Below are 19,465 nucleotides of genomic sequence, written 5' to 3'. Positions count from 1 at the left end.
GCGTGGGGGGGGGGGGGGGGGGGCACATGCTCCCATGGCAACCAGTCAGTGACCCCGGGGGGGGAGGAGGGTGGTCCCCCCACAGCAAAACTCACTGACTGAGAAGTGGCCGTGGTGCTTCATCCAGCGCTCCCACTCCCCGGCCAGCACTCAGAGGGGGCACTGGTGCTCCCACCTGGCCATCACCGGAGTGGGGAGTGCAGATGGTCAGGGAGTGCACCAGTCCTCTCAGGGTTCACATGCACCCCTGTGCATCCCCTACATGTTGCCACTGCTGTCAAAGGATGAAACTTCAGAAATCTAGCAGATGTCCTAATCGGCGGAAATTAGGGTACATCTGTCCTGCATAATGCAGTGCCATGTAAAGATACACAGGCTGGTTGTGTGTATGTGAGGCTTTTTTTGCAGGGGTGGGGTAGGGGAATGACTCTTCAGCTAAAATCTTTACGCATGGTTTTCTCCAAAAGCATCGGCATACTGTTGTTAAGCAGCTGTAAATCCATGACTTCTGGTTATACCAAAACCCTTTGTGGAAACATCTGTGGATAACTTAATTTTGTCTCTGTCACATCCTGTCCCTAGGGTATCCCTAGAGCCCAGAGTTTCTCCTTGCTGTCTTGCTGCTTGTCCCAACAAACAGGCTAAGGTTTGACCTGGGATAACTCCATATCTCCATGGCCTCGCCTTCACTGCTGTTATACAGGACTTCACAGCTGCAGCAGTGGAATCTCTGCCAGCTCTAGGTGGCTTCTCCTTGGGTTGTGAAATACATTTTTAGACCCCCACTTCCCATAGAATGGGTTTTCCTGGAATATCAGTCACCCAGAAATGACTCTTCACCACAAGCACTCAGTAAAGAGACAGACATCAAAAGGATTTGTTTATATAGGAGAAAAGAATCATATGAGTAAACTGACCATAGTGTTTTAAGATGGAACAAAAAGAAAAGTTTCTTAGGTTGCCAGGGGGCTAGGTGGTAGCCAGTGGGAAGTCCTGCCATTATCTCCAAAAATCAGCCTCCCTGCTGATTCTGCTAGTCCTGGCTACTTGGATCCTTTTCCTGGCTACTTGCATCCTTCTGTAGCCTAGGAAAAATCCAAAGACCCTGGCCATCTTACAGATGGCCCTTATAACACCTCCAAGCCAGTTCCCCCTTTGGCCCCATCAGCTCTATTGTTTTTTATTCTCAAACTCTATTATTTTCTTCTGAGCATTTCTCTGTTTCCTGAAGGCATTTTTCCCCTGTCCATTCAATAAGTGCTCTCCCTTGGAAGAGACCAAGGACACAACATAATTTCTAACAAAAAAGGGATATATTTTTCCTTGCCATACAGCAAATTGCATCTAGCCCACTTAATTAAGCCATACATTAAGTTCACCTAATTCCTTAGTTGGTGATAAGTAACTATTTAAAGTGAGGAGTTTTATTGGGTGCCTGGGCTTTTTTTCAGAGTTGATATTGGTGTTTCTGGCACTGTATTAGTTTGTGTTTACATGCAATTTAAAATTAATATATGTGCTACTTGCTTTTAGGCTTATAGTCCAAATCATTTTTGGCTGCAGATTATTCTTTGTTTCTGTGTAAAATGTTTCTGAACTTGTGGTGCTGTTGTTGCCAGCTTTTGTACATGGTATACACAATCTGCTGATGCTTAGCACTTGCAAAATGATGGAGCTGTTTGCTTTTCTTGCATCATTCAGATGTGCATGTTCTTTGTCCCCTATTTTATAAATTGTTAAGTTTCACAGGATAAGTACTAACAGTTTAACCTGGGACAACACTAAATGCTCCTGGGATTGTCATTGAATCAGTGGCAGAAAAATGGCAGTATATTGGTCTGCTCACTAAATTCTGATAGGAAGAGCCATGTGTGTAAATGCCAGTCTCAGTATATTTCTGTTCTGGGACAAAAATAGGCGCAAATTGTCCAGGGAAAAATGCAGTGTCTTTTTTTATACTAAGGGTAGTGAAGTATTGGAATAATCTCCTTTTTTGGGAAGGGGTAGAATAGACCAACTGAAACAACCTCTATCTCGGTGGATGGTCTTAGTAGTATATTTGAAACCTGCCTCAGATGGAATAGATGGCCTCTTAAGGCCCCTTCCAGGGGTGCATATTTATGATTCTATAAGTTAGTTCTAGCTTTTAATAAGTTAACTTTAATGCTGTCGTCAATTTTTCTTCTTTCCAGGATTCCTTTGTTGCTGCTGTCTTTGTTTCTGCTGCTTTCCCAGGTTGCTATGCTGTTCTACTTAAATTCTCATGTAGCACTCATAATAAGGATATCTAAGGGTGCATCTACATGTACATTAATGCACATTAAATCCTAGTACCTCCACTGTGAGGTACTAGGAAACTGTGCATTAGGCATATCTTAATGCTTATTAACTAAAGAACACAGATTTTAAGTGACGGTCAATGGATGTTAGCCTATTTTAATGCACATTAAAATATCACTGAAAAATGTGCTAGTTAATTAATACGCAGTAAAATAGGCTAATGCATATTGGAGCACATGTGTAGACATATGCTGAAACTGCCTTTGGGAATTAGTGTAACAAACAAGGCAAAGGTAGTTCCTTTTCGTGGGAGGTGGTCCTTTTTTCAATTTGGAGTAAGCTTTGTCATGATTTTTAACCTCAGCACTATAAGCTGATGTGCTTGGCTCTTATAGGAAAGAGTCTTGTAGTTGAGCAGTAAGCCAGTGGTCCTTTGTCCCTATTCCCTTCCTCTTCAAGGAGCAGTAATATGTATTCCTGTTCCTTTTGAGTCTTCTCTTCCATTCTCTAGGCCTTCATTGGTTCCTGTATCCCTACTTATATCATAACTTAAAAAATAGTGGTGTCATTTGTTCTGTTTTTCTAGTCCCTCCAGAGAGAGAACTTTGAACACCTGGACTGTTCTGTTCATGTCCGCTCAACTTCCCTTCCAGAGAAGGAAGGAGGCATTTTAGTTTTCTGGGCTCAGACAGCCCAATTGGCTATGCAAAAATCTCTCTTTTGCTTTGGGTGATTTTATTTTTCAACTCCTGTTCATAATAGTTTTATAATGACCTTGAACTGGAAAGAGAAGAAAGCTCTTTGTGTCCACAGCCGTCTGTCCAAAAAGCACTTGCTGGTACTCTGCTCCAAAATCTGTGAAGGCTGCTGTATAGATTGATTAGTTTCCCTCAGGAGAGGATAAAAAACAAAAACAGCAGCAATAGATTCAGTTATCTCTTTCTTTCTTCTCCTTGTGGGTTAATGTTGGGGGTATGGGGATTTTTTTTTTTTTAAATCTTGGAATTGTTTTGCAGTAAATGATTTTTTGGATGATGGAAAGAGGTTTATATTGTGATTATATAGAGTTGTATGTAAAAATCTTTCTTACTGAGTAAGATTCAAGTTTAAATATCCAAGTAAGTTGCTTTTAGTGTACATTACTGTGTGAATCAGTTTTGTTTAAAATACAAGTGAATCAGTGCAACAGTTGTTTCATGCTCCTGGAAAATGGGGAGAGGCGGCAGTGATCTTCCTCCTTCTTGCCCCGTATGTTAAAATAGGATTTCAAAATAACACTAGAAATATTTGTACACTAAATAAAGTGTTACTAGCTTTCTCAGGACTTCTAAATGCGTGTGTATGCTAGCTATACAATTGAAGGTGCTATGTAAGGAATGTGGCTCTTTAGACCTTTGAGTTTAAGTCTCTACTACTCTGAATCAAGTACTGAACCCAGGTTTCTTGCAAGTCCTGAGCTATATCTGAATTCCCAGTTGGTTAGTTACTGTACATTTTACAAGGTTTTCCCCCCCAGTTGGGACTGGGGGAAGGCAGGGGCTTTTGCCTTATATTTGCGTACAAGGAAACCTCATTAAATACACTGCCTGTCATTAAACTGATGCCAAAACCACCACGTGCTCAGTAATAAAACCCAATGGTGATGCTGATTTAAATGCAGCCAACACTGAACATGACTATAAAACACATGGCCCATATTGAGCGAACATACTGATGGGAACCTACCACAAGGATAGGCTAGTGTGGCCCATCTGAAATAAAATTAAGATACATGGTAGTGCCTATTGTGCGCAGTCTCCCTCAGTGCCAACTCTTTCAGGTCATGGTGAGCCACTAGATTGAATACATTTAAACTTCCTCTTCATTCCCACAGCTGAGCTGTACCTTTTCATTCCCATTTCCAATGATTCCTGTTTCTTCAGCAGTCTTAAGTGTCTGGTGAACATTACCAAATGGGGCCCCAAACAGTTCAGCCAGAATCCCTCTTGCCCCTTCTGTCAGCCAGTCGCATATGATTAGTGTGTCCCTGTCTTCCATGAGGTAGAACTGGACCAGGTTGTCTTGTGCCTCATCTGCATACAAATTTTTGGAGGATCCCAGGACTCATGACAATAACACCTGATTCCAGTTATGAGTGAGGGTCTGATTAGCACATGGATCCTTTGTGTCGGGGGAGGAGGTATCTGGATTACACACACATAATGAGCAGTGCCGAGTTGTGGGGTCAGTGTGGCTTGAAACCTTGTTGACTCTGCTCTGGCCCAGGCCAGTGAACTGTATGGTAAATCATGAGCCTTTTGGCCTCGGATTAATATCATGCATAGTCTGTACTATATACAAGTGGGTTCAAAAGTGCTGCTTATAAGTGTGTTTCTGGCGTAACTGTGATAAAACTTGCAGCAGTTTCAAAAAAGGTAAAATGCATCAATTCTGGATGAACTCTGTCTTTGGGTGCCTGTAATTTTGCCTGTATACAAATTACTACAGGTATGTTTATTTTGAGGTCAGTGTTTTTCAAATATCCCCCTCACTTCCATGTGCTCAAGGAGAGCAGGGTCTGACACTAAGAAGTGGGGGGAAGGGACTGCAGGGGGAGGAAGCTGGGGGAGACAGGGCAAGGGACAGAGGGCAGATCAGGGGTAGGCAACCCCTGTCGTTGGTGGTAGAGCATGGCATGCAAAGGCATTTTGCTTTGCACATGCCTTGGGGTGGATGGGAGGGCAGCTGCAAGGAGGCTGATCCTTGTTGTGGCAGTACATCACTGGCTCCTTCCCTGTCACCCGCCTCTGGCAAGGAGCCAGGCTGGGGCTCTGTGGACCCTAGTGCAGCTGCTTTCAGCCTCCCTGCCACCTGCAGGGAAGGGGCTGCGCTGCCACAAGGATCAGGTCCCTTGCAGCTCCCTTGCCATACATCTCTGGCATACCAACATATTACAAGTTGATGTTGTGGGTGTTTTTGGCACTGCCCAAAAACGTTGCCTACTCCTGCCCCAGATGTATTTTTCCTGCTGTAGGGATGGGAGGGGGGGCAAATTCAAAACAAATCTCCAATCATTAGATTATATAACTGGAAAATTATAACACATTTCTAATTTTTTCCATGTATAGAATCTACTTATTGGGAGCTTGTCTTACATTCATGGTTGTCTTGTTCAAGTAAATACAGTACGTGTTTAGATACTTCCTTCAAACACTGGATTGTATCTGTGTACCTTAACTGCAGGTGATGTGTGATGTCCTATATTCCAAAGGACTGCAATAGTGTTTCTCAGATTTTGTTTGAAAGTTAAGATACAAGGAACAGCTTGTCCATCTTGCATATTCGGTGTTGACTCCTGTATTTCTCTTGTATACAGGGTATTTGAAGAACTTTAATACTTAAAGATCAATAGATGAGTATCTTTTATAGTCAAATTGATATGTAATGTTAAAAAAGTGAGAGCGAGAGCGAGCTGTGTTTGATTACTCTTAAATTTGATCAGTGTAGCTCCCCAAAATGAAATATGGAATAAATGCACCTTACTCAAAAACAGGACTTTCCTTTTTGGTGCCAAATATTTATAATCTGAAAACTGAGCAAAGTTTTTAGTGTCACAGGATTTTTTTTGTGTTGCCAGCAAAAAATTTCAATTTTTTTTAAAATTTAATATTCTTTTACCTTCTAACATTGGATCAGAAAGGAGCCAGAGCTATTCATTGTCATTGTAGATTTTGTTTAAAATAATACTGTTGGTTTTTTTAATGGTATTTTTACAATTTTGTATATATAAAATTGGTGCTAGTGGCTCAGTTTGTATTTCAACACTTTTTTTTATAGCAAAACAGAAATTTACCGCTACATTAATGTGAGAGAACTGGCTTCTTTCTCCGCGTTGATTTTTGTGCACAAGTGTTCTGTTTCCTGCTGTCCCACTAGTAAATTATAGCTTAAATTAAGTAGTGCATTAGGTGGCTTGTACCAAATTACACAGCTTTTATGCTAGGATGAGAGTGCATAAGCATGTGTGCGCATCTTATAATTGCATTTTGTTTTTAAACTCTTAGTATTATCTGGGCCCTTTGCTTTTAAAATGTTTACAAGTGCAGACATTGCTAAATGACAGGAATATTATTAATTAACTAGAACAGGGGTGTTAAACTCACTTTGTACCCTGGGCCAGATCTGGACTTTGGGTTCCTTGTGGTTTGGATCCACCTGGGTCATACGGTGGTAGTGGCAGCTCTGGAACCCCTGACTCTGGCACAGGGAACAGGGCATGCAGCAATGGTGGTGTAAGTGGCTCCAGTTCTGACCTGGGCATGCGGTGGTGGCTCCTCCAGCACAAGGCAGTGGCAGGTACAGTGAAGAAGGTAGGGCCATGGCAGTTCAGACAGCCAAAACAGCTGGAGGATGATCAAAACCTGCATCAGTCCTCACTTGCCCTCCTGTTGCTGATTGCCATGTCCACCAGAGCCCAAGAGCCCCAGATTGTGCAGCAGATCACTTCACTTACCCCTGGCCATGCCTCCCAACTTCTGGATAGAGTTGGGAGAGCTCCGGATAACTGTGGGCTGTATGTTTGATGCTTCAGAACTCGAACATAAAGTTCATGGATTGTATCTGCCCCCTGAGAGGCATAGCCTGTGTTTCTACTAAACAAAATTGGTATGCATGCATCATGAAATTGTGTTTTTTGCTTTGGTAAAGGAGCCAAAGAATCTTTTATAAACTAAGAATCCCATTGTAGTATCACCTTTGGTTCAGCAGACCCAGGAATAGCACCACTGGGAAACTCTCGTAAGATTCTCTAGTGCAGTGGTCTCCAACCTTTTTATGGTTAAGATCACTTTTTGGCACTCCAGGATCTACCATGCCCCTGCTCGCCCCCGTGCTTCCCAGACAAGCTGCTCTGACCCCACTCACCCTGCCCAGCCCGGGTGGCAGGGGGTGTGGCTCAGCCCAGCCACATACATCCTGGTGCTCCCGATTTGTGGAGGCTATGATGGACTGAGATCTACTGTTGAAGCCCATGATTGACCAGTCAATCAAGATTGACTGGTTGGTGACCACTGCTCCAGTGTATAACATTTTCAGTCTCTTACCTTTTGAATTCACCCTACTTAATTTCTGTATTTAGAAAAGGTATTTAGAAAGGTCTTTCAAAATGTATTTAGAAAAGGTCTAAAGCAGGGGTGAGCAAAATATGGCCCATGGGCTGGATTTGACGCACTATGTGATTCTGTATGGCCCACAGGGACCTTCCAGAAGCCAAAAGACAGTTATCACTGGCCCAGGAACTTGGCTGCCCCTATGAAAGCTGTTGCCTCCATGTAGGAGATGCTGGCTCTGGTTGCTAAGCAACCAACCCCCACCCCAACCTGGTCTGACCTGTCCTTAACCCCAAGGTAGGGGGGCATCAGAGACAAGCTTCTGCCTGGCAGAGGCTTTTGCCTGACAGCCCTGTAGCTGTTTCCCATCCCTCCTTGTGTGCAAGAGTGGAAATTCAGGTAAGGACTCCACCGGGCCAGGGTCAGGGACTTCTGTAGGAGGGGAACAGAGCTGAGAGGACAGGGAGTCATGCACTGTGGGGCCAGGAAGTGTGTGGCCAGGGACTCGGGTGGGAGCATGGGAAGTGGCATGCTAAGGGGCCGGGTGGGGCTTTCTCTGCATGCTGCCACCATATGCAGCCAGGGACTTGGGTGGGAGTGCGGGAGCTGCATACTATGGGGCTGGGCTGGGCCAGGTTGGCTTTGCATGCTGCAGCCATGTGAGGCTGGGGACTCGGGAGCCATGCGCTATGGGGTCCCCCATCACACGCGTGCACACAAGCCCCCTCAATTACATCCCCCTACCCCCCCACACTATACAAGAGTAACATCTATTTTGATCTATTATGCACCGTGTACATTATGCAAACACACACATTGGGGGAAACTTTTTTTGAAATAAAATTAAAATATGGTAGGGGGTGCACTGACAGATTTTAGGGGCCGATACCAATAGCTGATTTTTTTTTAAAGAGACACATCAGCTGATACTGATCTGATTTCTGATTTAGCTGCATGCAGCTGGTAAATCCATTATGATGGAATGGGAGGAGGCAGGGAAGGGGCGTGGGGGGGCAAAGTACCGCCTCCTGCAGTAAGGTAGGGAGAGGGGCAGGGGTAGATGCTGCTTCGGTGGGGTGTGGGATTGAGCCATGGCTCATTCAGAGGGCTGTGGGGGAGGTGGGCTCCCAGGAGGGCATGGGGGGTGGGGCGTGTACAGTATGGGCTGGAGCTGGGGCTATGTCAGGCTCTTCTCAGCGGGGACTGGACTCGGGCCACGTGGCGGTGGTGCTGGGAGGGGGACTATGGGGGGGCTGCAGCCACCCCAAACTTTGCTATAGTCCCCCCTCCCAGTGCTGCTGCTACCCGCCTGGAGCACAGCCCTGCCGAGAATAGCCCGGTGCAGCCCCGGCACCAACCTGCAGCCCGCCCACCCTGTGCAGATCTAGGGGCACATGCTGCCATCCTTCCCTTTCCACCAGAACAGACATCATCTGCACACAGCTCTTCAAGCTGCTGGACTGTGCTGCTTGCTGCCTGCATGCTTCACTGCAGCTGCGCACACGCATGGGCATTTATCGGCCAAATTATCAGCCAATTTTCTTTATATTGGTGCCGATCTGATATCAGATCAATGTATCCGTGCACCTCTAAAATACAGTATAGTAGATGTTTGGCTTTTGTACGTGATTCATTTGGTTGTTTTTTGTCTTTTTTCTGGTGCCCAGATGGCACCTCCCCACCCTCCCCCTGCCCTTCACATCAGAAGGAGTACTTCTGGGCCAAAAGGAGGGAGTTTCAGTGGCAAAAGTCAGTGGTTAGGGGGTGGGACTTCCAGTCCCAAAAAGGTGACCAGAGGGCAGGGCACTTGTCAAAGGGCAGGGCTACCCTTGCGGCCCTCAAGAGCTCACCACAACTTAAGTTGCCCTCCGGCCAAAATAATTGCCCACTGCTGGGGCAAAAATAAAAGGGATTAATTAAGACTTTGTTTAAGTAAGAGTTTTTTAAATGAAACAAGAAGTGGTTCTGGATTAAACACAGGTAAATATGGAGCCTAAAATGTATCTTTTTTTTTTTTAAATTATGCTCATATTTTAATATATATTAAATTTAGAGGGATTTTATCTACCTCAATAACATGTGACTGAAGCTTTTAAAGAAACTCCTAGTTCTTGAAAGGCAGACTTTTAACTTTTTTACTGGTCCGTGTTAGTCATGTTACATTCCATTTTCATATTGACAGTTTAACAGAAACATTTTTGAATACTTTCAAGTGCTTATATATTAGTGAGGCTATTTATTTGATGCTTGAGTAAATTATTCTGTATGGATGAGTCTTTGGTTTTGTTAAATTTGTAGGCTAACCCTTGATCATCGGCTAGAAAGCTTTTATGTATGCTTGCATGTTTTTATGTGCATGATTTGATTGGGAAAAAATATCCGTGTCACTTTTTTTGTCCTGTAGTCATAAGTAAACTATCAAATGAAAAAGAGCAGGTGAAGATTACTTCCTTTCAAAGAGTGTAATTTTTGAGTAATTACTGGTACTATTCTTCTCCCTCTACAGGTGGTAACAAGTCCTGTTTTTCAAAGATGTAATTTTTGTCAGATCAAAGTGAAAAAGAAAGCATCATGGCTCACTGGAGCTGGATGGAAGAATATAATTATTGAAAGCAACTTTTTCATATTTTTGCTCTCTTGAATCCACGTTAGGTCTAGATGTCTCATTTAAAGTAGGTTGGGGTTAATAAGTTTTTAAACTAGTTTTATAGTGCCATGAATTTTGCATATATAACCCAGGACTTAGTGAAATTACTGGTTTGGGACCATGTTTACATTGGAAAGCTTTACTGGTAGGATTTGTGTTGACCTATAGGTTCCAACACTGCCATTGACTATGTGCTTGTGTTTTGGCTACTTTTGCTAATGTAGGATTTTGGCACAGGGAATTATTATGTCCACAAAAGATGCACAGTAGACATCTAAGTCCCTGCTGCTACATCCCAGTGAGCTGCCTTGTGGGGTTATTTTAGGTCTACATCATGGGAGCTTTAACTTTCCACAATTTCTTCCAGTCCATCATATAACTTACTCTTTGTTCCAGTTTTCAAGGTCTCTAGTTCAGCTCCACACTTCTGATGGCAACCAGTAAAGTTCTCTGGCATGCTTTAGAAATAGGGTGCTTGTTTCTTTTGTATTTGTACAGCTTCAGTAGCTTGTACAGTAGATGGCTGTGCAAGAGTAAAAATGAGGTGAGTGAACTTTAAAGAAAATATATAGTGAAGGAAAATCTTGAGTGAGGAAATAGCATTCTTCAGTTGGTGTAGTGGGCACAGAGTGATAGAATTTTGAAGCAAATATGAAGGGCACCTGTACACATGCAGAGAGGCTGCTCCAACATGCTGTAATTATGTTATGACTTGATTAATAGAGTCTGCTGGAGTGTGGTAATTGTTGCCCTCCAGCAGACTCCAGTGTTGTGTGATAGCGTTACCTTGCTGAAAAATGGCAGTGGAGGCACTTTAACTAAAGCTCATTTGAGCTTTACTTAAAGTGCCCTGCTGCCATTTTTCAGTGTGAAGACACTGATGCAGGAGATGATTTGAGCATGTGTATAAATGCCTGAAGTGATTAGCATTGGCTGCAGAATTTTGGGATGTGGAAGGCCTTGTGTCTAGTCACGTGTTAAGCTTACTCTTGTCCTTTGGTGCCAACACCTGTACATGAGTTGCTCAGTGGAAAAATAAATTGTGATAATGCTTTGGAAGCTTGAAATGCTGAATTGCTCAACTTCAGCAATCAATGGTGAGAATACATCATGAGGGTGTTGTCATCTAGGTATGGAAGGGTATTAAACATGCCAAGAAACAAACAAGAAAAACAAAACAACAGTATATTGGGTTATATAAACAAGGGTTTCCCTTTTCAAATCAAGGAAAGTGATTCTTCTGTTCACCACTGGGGAGGTCTTGCCTAGAGTACTGTATCCAGTTTTGAGCCCCAGATTTTAAGAAAGATGTGGACAGATTAGAATAAAACTCCTGTAGAGAGTGAAAAAATTACTTGAGGCCTAGGAAACCTGATTTATGACCTAGGATTATTTAGTCCTGAAGAGAAAATGGCGGGGAGGCTATAACTGGCTTTCAGATACTTGAAAGATGATTGTAAAGAGGATGGAGGGTAGACTATTCTCTGTGGCTGTAGGGGGCAGGACTAGAAGCAATAGCTTCAAGCTGCAGTAAAAGAGATTTAGTGTGGAGAAAAAGAAGAATTTTCTGAGTATAACACTAGTTAAGCGTTGGAACGGGCTAACTAGCGATGCTGTAGAATTTCCATTCCTGGAAATTTTCAAGTGCAGGTTAGACAGAGACACTTGGCTGGGATGGTTTAACTGAGATTGATTCTGCCTTCACCAGGGGGTTGGACTTGGATGACCTCTTGAGGCCTTTTCCATCTCTACTGTCCTACGTTCCTGTGTCCTAATGCATAGTACTGTGATTGTGGGCAACATGAAGGAAATAAAGGGATTTGATGCAATGAGCTGCTTGCATTTGTTAAGGTAATAGGTGGGGGTGTATTCTTGCTCACTTTTCTGAGTTCATAAACAGAAAGGGCTTTCATAGTTATATTAGCATTGTTGGTTCATTGGGGATAGTTCACTGTTGGGTGATCAGGGAAGATGCGTGATCAACTTGTTTCCAGGGATCCAAGTCTTCTTGAAAAGCTGCAAGCAGGGATGTTTTTCTTGGACCACAGCATTCTCATAGGGCTTTCAGTGGTAATGGAGGCCTAACCTTTTTCTTCCTGTCCCAGCTAATTAAGTTCTATAGAGAAGAGCTGGATGGCAGGGCTGTGCAAAATTTCGCCTCTTGTTTCAACACTGTTTTGACTCGTTTCGAGGTCGAAACAGCAAAATTGAAATGAAACAAAGGGCTTTGAAACAGCCTTGAAACAAAACGAGGCTAGTTGAAATGTTTGACCATAGCTCTGGGGATGGGAAGTCAGTCCAGCTGGGCTGAATTTCCATCCCCAGCTAAATGAGGCTGGGGAAAGGAAATCAGCCCAGCTGGGCTGAGTTTTTCCTCCCCAGGGCCACGATTGTACTGGGGAAACAAATCTAGCTGGGCTGACTCCCTGGCCTCAGCCCGATCTTGCGCAGGGGATGGGAAATCAGCTCAGCTGGACTGACTCCCCATCCCCAGCCGGTCTACTGAAACATTGAAACAGCCTCAGTGTTTTGAGGAAGCAAAACGGACAGCTGTTTCGAATCAAAATTAAACTTGATATGAAACGCTGTTTCATCAAAACCTCAAAACTCCAGGTGAAATGGAACGGTGCTGTTTTGGAGAGCCCTACTGGATGGTGGCCAGAAAACATTTAATTATCATTGAGCAGATGCAGGATGTACATCTAGTAGATTGGATAGTGCTGGAAATGCCCCATGAATAGGTTGAATATCAGTGAGTTCAACATACACCAATAACAGAAATATTTTAGTTAAACATACTAGTGGAGCAAAGGGGAAATATTGTCAGCTGGGTAGAGAGAGAAATAGGATGACTGCTGATTTTTTTTTTTTTTCCCCTTCAACAGCCAGACAGAAATACAATTGCAAGTGTATATTGAGGTCCTCTGTGATTGACAGAGGGCCTTAGATTGCACTTTAATGGTGACACTCTTATGCCAGGCAGCAAACTGCCTTCTATTTATCTGTGCAGTTTTATAAATAAACTTAATTTGCTTTTTTACATGAATTATAAATGAATTGCTAATGCATTTTCTGTGTTTTGTGAGGAGTTACCATTTTTGAAGGTCATATATTTTATAACCCATGGGACTTGCAAGCAAATTTTTTGAGCAGTAACAACTACTTAGAACATTTTGAAAGCCTCAAAGCTTAGTTCAGGATGCCAACTGCTCCTGAATGAATTACAGATAAGCATACTTATACTCTCAGCAATTTGTCTTTTCCTTAGAACTAAATGGAAAGGATGCTGTGACATGATATATTGACATGTTATGAGAGGTGGGTGCTGTGTGGGCCAGGCCCTGCCCAGAAAGGTGGAATCGTCTGTGTAGTAGGCAGCCTGTGGGCAAGACTTTGGATATTTTGCTCTATCAAAGCCTTGTTGCATCCTTGCTTCCTGTCTTGGGAGCTTCTTAACATCTTGGTGTACTTCCCTGTGTGTATATCTTGATCTTTTTACTTTTCTTCCAACATATATTCTATATTCTCCATTGTATTATGGATGCCAGATTAGACTGTCAGTCCTTCTGTCTTCCTTTGTCTATTTTTTTTTTTCTCCCCTGCTAGAGGTTAGTCTTTGCATATGTGGAGAAGTGCAGCTAACAAATGCACTAGCTGAGGCCACTAGTAAAACGTTTAACTGAAAAATTCCTAGAATTTTTTCATAAGAAGAATTATATAAGAATATGAAGTAGATCAGTGTGGTTTCATGGCCTGTGTAGCTGGACTAAACTTGGCATGTACTGTGGGGAGTAGGAAGGAGCCACTCAACCTGTATACAGTTGTGAGGAGTTTCAGGTGACTTGCTCAGAAAGTATAGGGATACAGCTGTCTATCTCTAAACTCATATTATACACAATTGTGATTCTAGGTGTTTCACTACTGGGCCCTTGACACCGTCATGAGTAAAGGCAACTGCTCTAGGCAGCTTGAGGTTGGTGACCAGGGGGCAGAGCTTCTGGGCTTCAAGCTTACTTACAGCAATGGGGCCATCAGATTTCATTGCCCTATGACATAAGGCAAGTGATAGGGGGAAAAGCAAGAGAGCTCTTGCTATGAAGCCATTAAAAGGAAAATCCCAGGATGTCATTCTCCTTTTGTACTCGGCCTTGGTGAGGCCACAGCTGGAGTACTGTGTCCAGTTTTGGGCTCCACAATTCAAAAAGGATGTGGAGAAGCTTGAGAGGGTGCAGAGGAGAGCCATGCGCATGATCAGAGGTCAGGAAAACAGACCTTATGATGAGAGGCTGAGAGCCATGGGGCTCTTCAGCCTGGAAGAGCGCAGGCTCAGGGGTGATCTGGTGGCCACCTATAACTTTATCGGGGTGCTTATCAGGATCTGGGGGAATGTCTGTTTACCAGAGCGCCCCAAGGGATGACAAGATCGAACGGTCACAAACTCCACCGCGACCGATTCAGGCTGGACATAAGAAAGAACTTCTTCACTGTCCGAGCCCCCAAGTTTTGGAATAGACTGCTACTGTAGGCGGTTCAAGCACCCACTTTGAACGCCTTCAAGACACCATCTGGATGCTTATCTTGCTGAGATCCTATAATCACTGCTCACTTCCTGCCCCTGGGGCAGGGGGCTGGACTTGATGATCCTTCGGGGTCCCTTCCAGCCCAAATGTCTGTGAAATGAAACCTGTGAAATGAAAACGTGTGGCCTTCTCAGTGGCCAAATCCGAAATACTCATCAGTAACAGACACTCATATCGCCAGCAACCTTGATAGGATTATATAATTGGAACAGTTGTCCATTTTCTACCTTGCAGAGTGTCCCTTTGGCCCAGTGTGACACAGAATGATCTACACTTTTTTTTCTCTTTTTGCAAGGTGAAGTGTCCAAACTCAAATGTGATGAGCTCCTGAACCAAGAAGGGGAAGAGTTGGAGGATATTATTGGAGCTGACCTTTGCAAGCTGGTTTCTGCATCTTTCCAGGGTCTCCACCTTGGCTTGGCCTAGCAGGAAACTGGCTAGGCAGATGATGCTTCCTTCAGCTTCTTGATACAGAATAGAGAAAGTGTATATTATCTTGGAGAAGTCCAAATCCAGGATGCCAAGGAAGGTGGTGAGGGCAGCAAAGAGTGACCCAGACAGGGGCAGGCAGTCCGGGAACGTACAGAATAGTCTCCTTCACCTCCTTGCAGAAAGGGCAGGTTGTTGATGCCACCGGGTCTAGACATAGATGCCCGTTGCAAGGGCCCTGTGCAGCAGATGTCTTGGACGTCATCAGTTCTCTTGCAATAGGTAGCTTGTACAGGGTACTGCAGATGGGGTGGGCTTGCTCTAGTGTTACTGCCAGTAGGAGCTGCCTTCAGGTTGTCAGGGCAGGTGGTGAGGATATGGCCATGATGCACTTTTATCATCCATGTGTGCCTTTCACATAGGATTTCAAAGCAGATCCTACCATTGTTCTCATTGGGCATGGAGGGACAGCAGGGTATACCTGCTTGGCCGCTCCCATCTCTGTCCATGGTCAGAGAAATAGACAATGCATGGGGAAGTGGGGGGCTATCTAGTGATCTGCCATTGAGGAGGGCTCCATTATGTGCAGAGGTGGTCCTCCAGGGCAGGAAGCACATCTGCAGGGTGGGCAGCTCTTACTTTAGCCAACAGGCATGAAGCAAAGCAAATCCCATCTAGAATTGCATTCAGTTCCATGTAGGAGTAGGTGATAACTGATAACAGTTGACAGCCTCAGGTATTCTGTTATAAGGATGGCCTTTTGTTAGGCATTCTGCATTGCTGCTTATCCCTATCATAACCCAGTTTTCACACCTCCTTTTTTCCTAAAATAAGAAAAAATGACTTTTCCAGATAAGTTAGATGAGAGCTGTAGTTTCCAGCTCTACGGTTAATAAAGGGCATCAGCTCTGACACTTCCCAGTGTGTGCAGTAGGGTTTAGCCTGCTCTGTCAACACAGGCTGTGAATGTAAATTCATTGTTCTAAACTTTTTCTGTATTCTACTTTCGTGTTACAGCTGAAAAAGCTTGAGGACTCTCCTTTGTTTAATTGTGAAGTGACAGAATTAGTTGCAACCCCAAGGCTGACGACTCATGGTGTTTCCCCTTCTTTTTTGGGTTTGCAGTCCTACTTTTAGTGCAGGCGTTTCCAGTTGAATCTTATGGACTGATGACTCAGTTTGGGAACTGCTCCTATAGGTTGTTATTTATCTCAGAAGAAATTTTGGGTAAACTGTAAGTTTCAAGTAGCTGCAGTAGCACAAGGAATAAAGAGGAACTTTTATATGGGTTAAAGAGAGCCACTTTGGGTCAGTTACTTGCAATTTGTTTATCTATAGTAAATCTCTTTGGAAATATGAAGAATTCTGCACTCATCAGTTAAAATGTACTTGGTTTAAGGTGATAGAAGAGAAACAGCACAACAAAAAGTTTTCCTTAGTTGGCTCGGAGCAAAAATGTTGATGCTGCAAATGCAGCAATAAAGAAAATGAGCACCAAAATAAGACTTCTCTATGGTGGTTTGTTAGGGAGCTTCTAAAAATAGTAGAAGACCAAGAAAGAACAAACAATAAAACAGTGACTGTGAAAGGGAAAAGAGACTGAATATTAAGCAAATAGTTTATGACCTTGCTTAATATAAATTGTGAGAGAGAGTTAAGAAATGGTATTGTTGGCAGTAAATGTAAAACACAGTTATTCAAATGTAAACCCTTGAATAGTTCAAGGCCACAAGCAACGTTTATGGATGTTGTGTCCCTGACTTGGCTATATTGTCAGTTTCCCTTTGTATTACAAAGGTTATTTCCCTAAGAGTTATCAGTAGATGACCTGAAATTGGCAGGGAGGGGGCAATATGAGGTTTAAATGTGCTGACTGAGCTACCAGGCCACAACTCAAGTGCTTTAGCCAGAGAGAACATGTAGAATGTAAATCCAGAGGCTGTAAGAGAGCAGGTGCAAGTGTTGTTCTCAAAGCTGAACTGTGAGGGCTGGGTTGGGTATATTGCTTTTCATTTTTGGTGGGCAGTTGGATAGAATCCCTGGCTGGCTATGTGTGTGCTCCAACATGTTTCAGTTAGAACGCTTTAGCATTGCTGCATTATAATGTGTATTAAGCCTCCTTGTGTTTCAAAATGGCTGCCAGTGTGCTTTAAAGCTTGCTGAATGAACTTTAGTTAAAGCATCCTGTGGCTATTTTTAAATGTGCAGGGGGTTAATACACACGATGCCGTGGCGTTTTCATAGTTTCTAGGGTCAGAAGGGAGCTGAGTAGATCATCTAGTCTGACCCTCTGCCATGGCAGGAAAGAGTACTGGGGTCAAATGACCCCAGCAAGGTGTTCATCTAACCTCCTCTTAAACACCCCCAGGGTAGGAGCCAGCACCACTTCTCTTGCAAGTTGGTTCCAGATCCTAGCCACCCTGACAGTGAAGTAGCACCTCCTGATATCTAGCCTAAATCTACCCTCCGCCAGCTTGTGACCATTATTCCTGGTCACTCCTGGTAGTGCTTGGGGGTTTTAATTAGAGAGGCTTTCTGGCAACAGCTCTAATTAAGATTACCCGCCTCCTCCCCTTCCCAAGCACTTGTATAGGCTGCCCATCTTTGTTTGGACCTACAACAGGATCTTCTCTTGGTTAGGGCCTATAAGAATTAACCTACTACTGTTGATGATCAAAAAGTAGAATCCTTTCTGACTTCCAGGATAAGAGGAATATAGCATGCTGCATCAACTGCATGCACCTTGATCATTCCCTCTTCTTTTGATATTTTGGTATTGCAGATATTCAGAATAATGTAGAGGAGATCTATTACCTTACACCTAACCAGCAATAAAAATAAAGTGCATGCTCTAAATGCTGGTAAATTCTACCTCTTGAAGGTTCATTGTATAAGAAATACTTGTATTTGTTTCCTATAGTAAACAAATACAAGTTCTAGGAGCCATTCTATACATCCCGCAGGGCCCCTAAAAATTTAGAAAATTTAATATTCATCTGCCCCTGGCTGCCTGTCATGCGGCCCTCGATGGTTTGCTAAAACTCAGTAAGCGGCTCTCCGCCTGAAATAATTGCCCACCCCTGCTCTAAGAGATATGAAATCATATCTCTATGACCTTTATAAACAAGTCCTGGGCAGATTGCTATCTCCCTCGTATGGTTTCACGGGACTAATTTAAACAGTTCATGTTCTTTGGGGAAAACATCTTTTTAAAAACATACCAGGATGAAGTGGTTTTGCCTTGCAAAATGAGTGACTTGTAGTAAAATGACAGAGTGGAATATTCATTTAACATAATCTTTTTAGGGAATGAGGAGGGAAAGCAAAGGGATGAGAATGGTGTTCATCTATATAATGTAGTGCTGTGCTGCTGAAGCTTTCTGAGATATTAGCTCTATAAGATGACATCCTGGCTTTTTAATGATTGTAAATTTTATACTGCTTTTAATGGCCATTCTCTATTTAAATAATTTATCAAAGAGTGACATTTTTCTGTAGGCATGATTTGAGTTTTATAGTAGAATTCAATGTTTGCTTAATGGAAAAATATACAGATCACCAGTTTTCACATAGTGGCGATTTTAATAAAAGGTTTAGCTTTGTTGATTAAATAATATTATGCATTAATGAACTACATGTATCCATTTCCTGTGCATTCATTTTATTGAAAACATATGGAGACCAGTTGGTCTAACTTATTAAGCAGCATGAAAAGGTCATCTTTGGGGGGTGGGGGTGTCCTCCCCCTCTTTCCCTTTTGGTTAGTGATAATTTTTTGATCTTGTGTGTGTATATAACTTGTTGAGCTTCTTAATATATTAGAACTATCTTCACAATAAACCCTTGTGATTATTTATTAAGGGTAAATAAATACTGATGCAAAACAGCTGCTTTATTTTTGTGACCTTGCTTTTTTATATATGGAGATGCAGCAGTTAAGGTTCCTGTTGCTGAAGCTTATTAAATGTACACTAACATGTACAGTATTCCAATATATGTGGGTGTATCAATCAGAACATTCAACTTTTACATTTCATGACTTGTTTACTACCTTGGTGACAGCACAAGTCTGTTACTTGCTTCATATTTTATAAACGTGGGTGGGAGAAGGAGGGCCAGTGAGCTTCCTTCTGTTAAACAACAACAAAAACAAAAAACACCCTCCTCTCCTGCTATTATTTTTCGGTAGTCAAAAAAAGAGTGAAACTAAGAGCTAGCATTTTGAGGGGTGCCTTAAATCTATTGAGGGGTACCTTGGTTGAGAACCACTAGTCTGAAGAGTATCTAGTGTATTATACAAGTCTATACCTCTTGTAGTCTGTACCTGACAAAACAGTTGTAAATATAATTAATTTAAAAATTAAATAAAACCTGCAAGATGACAATATCAGGCTTAATTGGCATTGTTTTTGTAATGGAAAGTCATAGTTCAGTAGTTTCCT

General features: G+C 42.9%; 1 protein-coding gene across 1 annotated transcript in view; it reads left to right on the top strand.

Moving 5' to 3' along the window:
* OSBPL10 (oxysterol binding protein like 10) overlaps positions 1-19,465 on the top strand; it is a 195,424-nt gene that overhangs the window by 47,685 nt on the left and 128,274 nt on the right. The gene's annotated exons all lie outside the window — the stretch shown is intronic.

This window comes from Gavialis gangeticus, unplaced genomic scaffold, assembly GCF_001723915.1.
Source record: "Gavialis gangeticus isolate Ggan-Ray unplaced genomic scaffold, GavGan_comp1, whole genome shotgun sequence".
Lineage (NCBI taxonomy): Eukaryota > Metazoa > Chordata > Crocodylia > Gavialidae > Gavialis > Gavialis gangeticus.
Note: the sequence above shows the minus strand (reverse complement) of the source record. Positions and strands in the feature narration are given on the sequence as shown.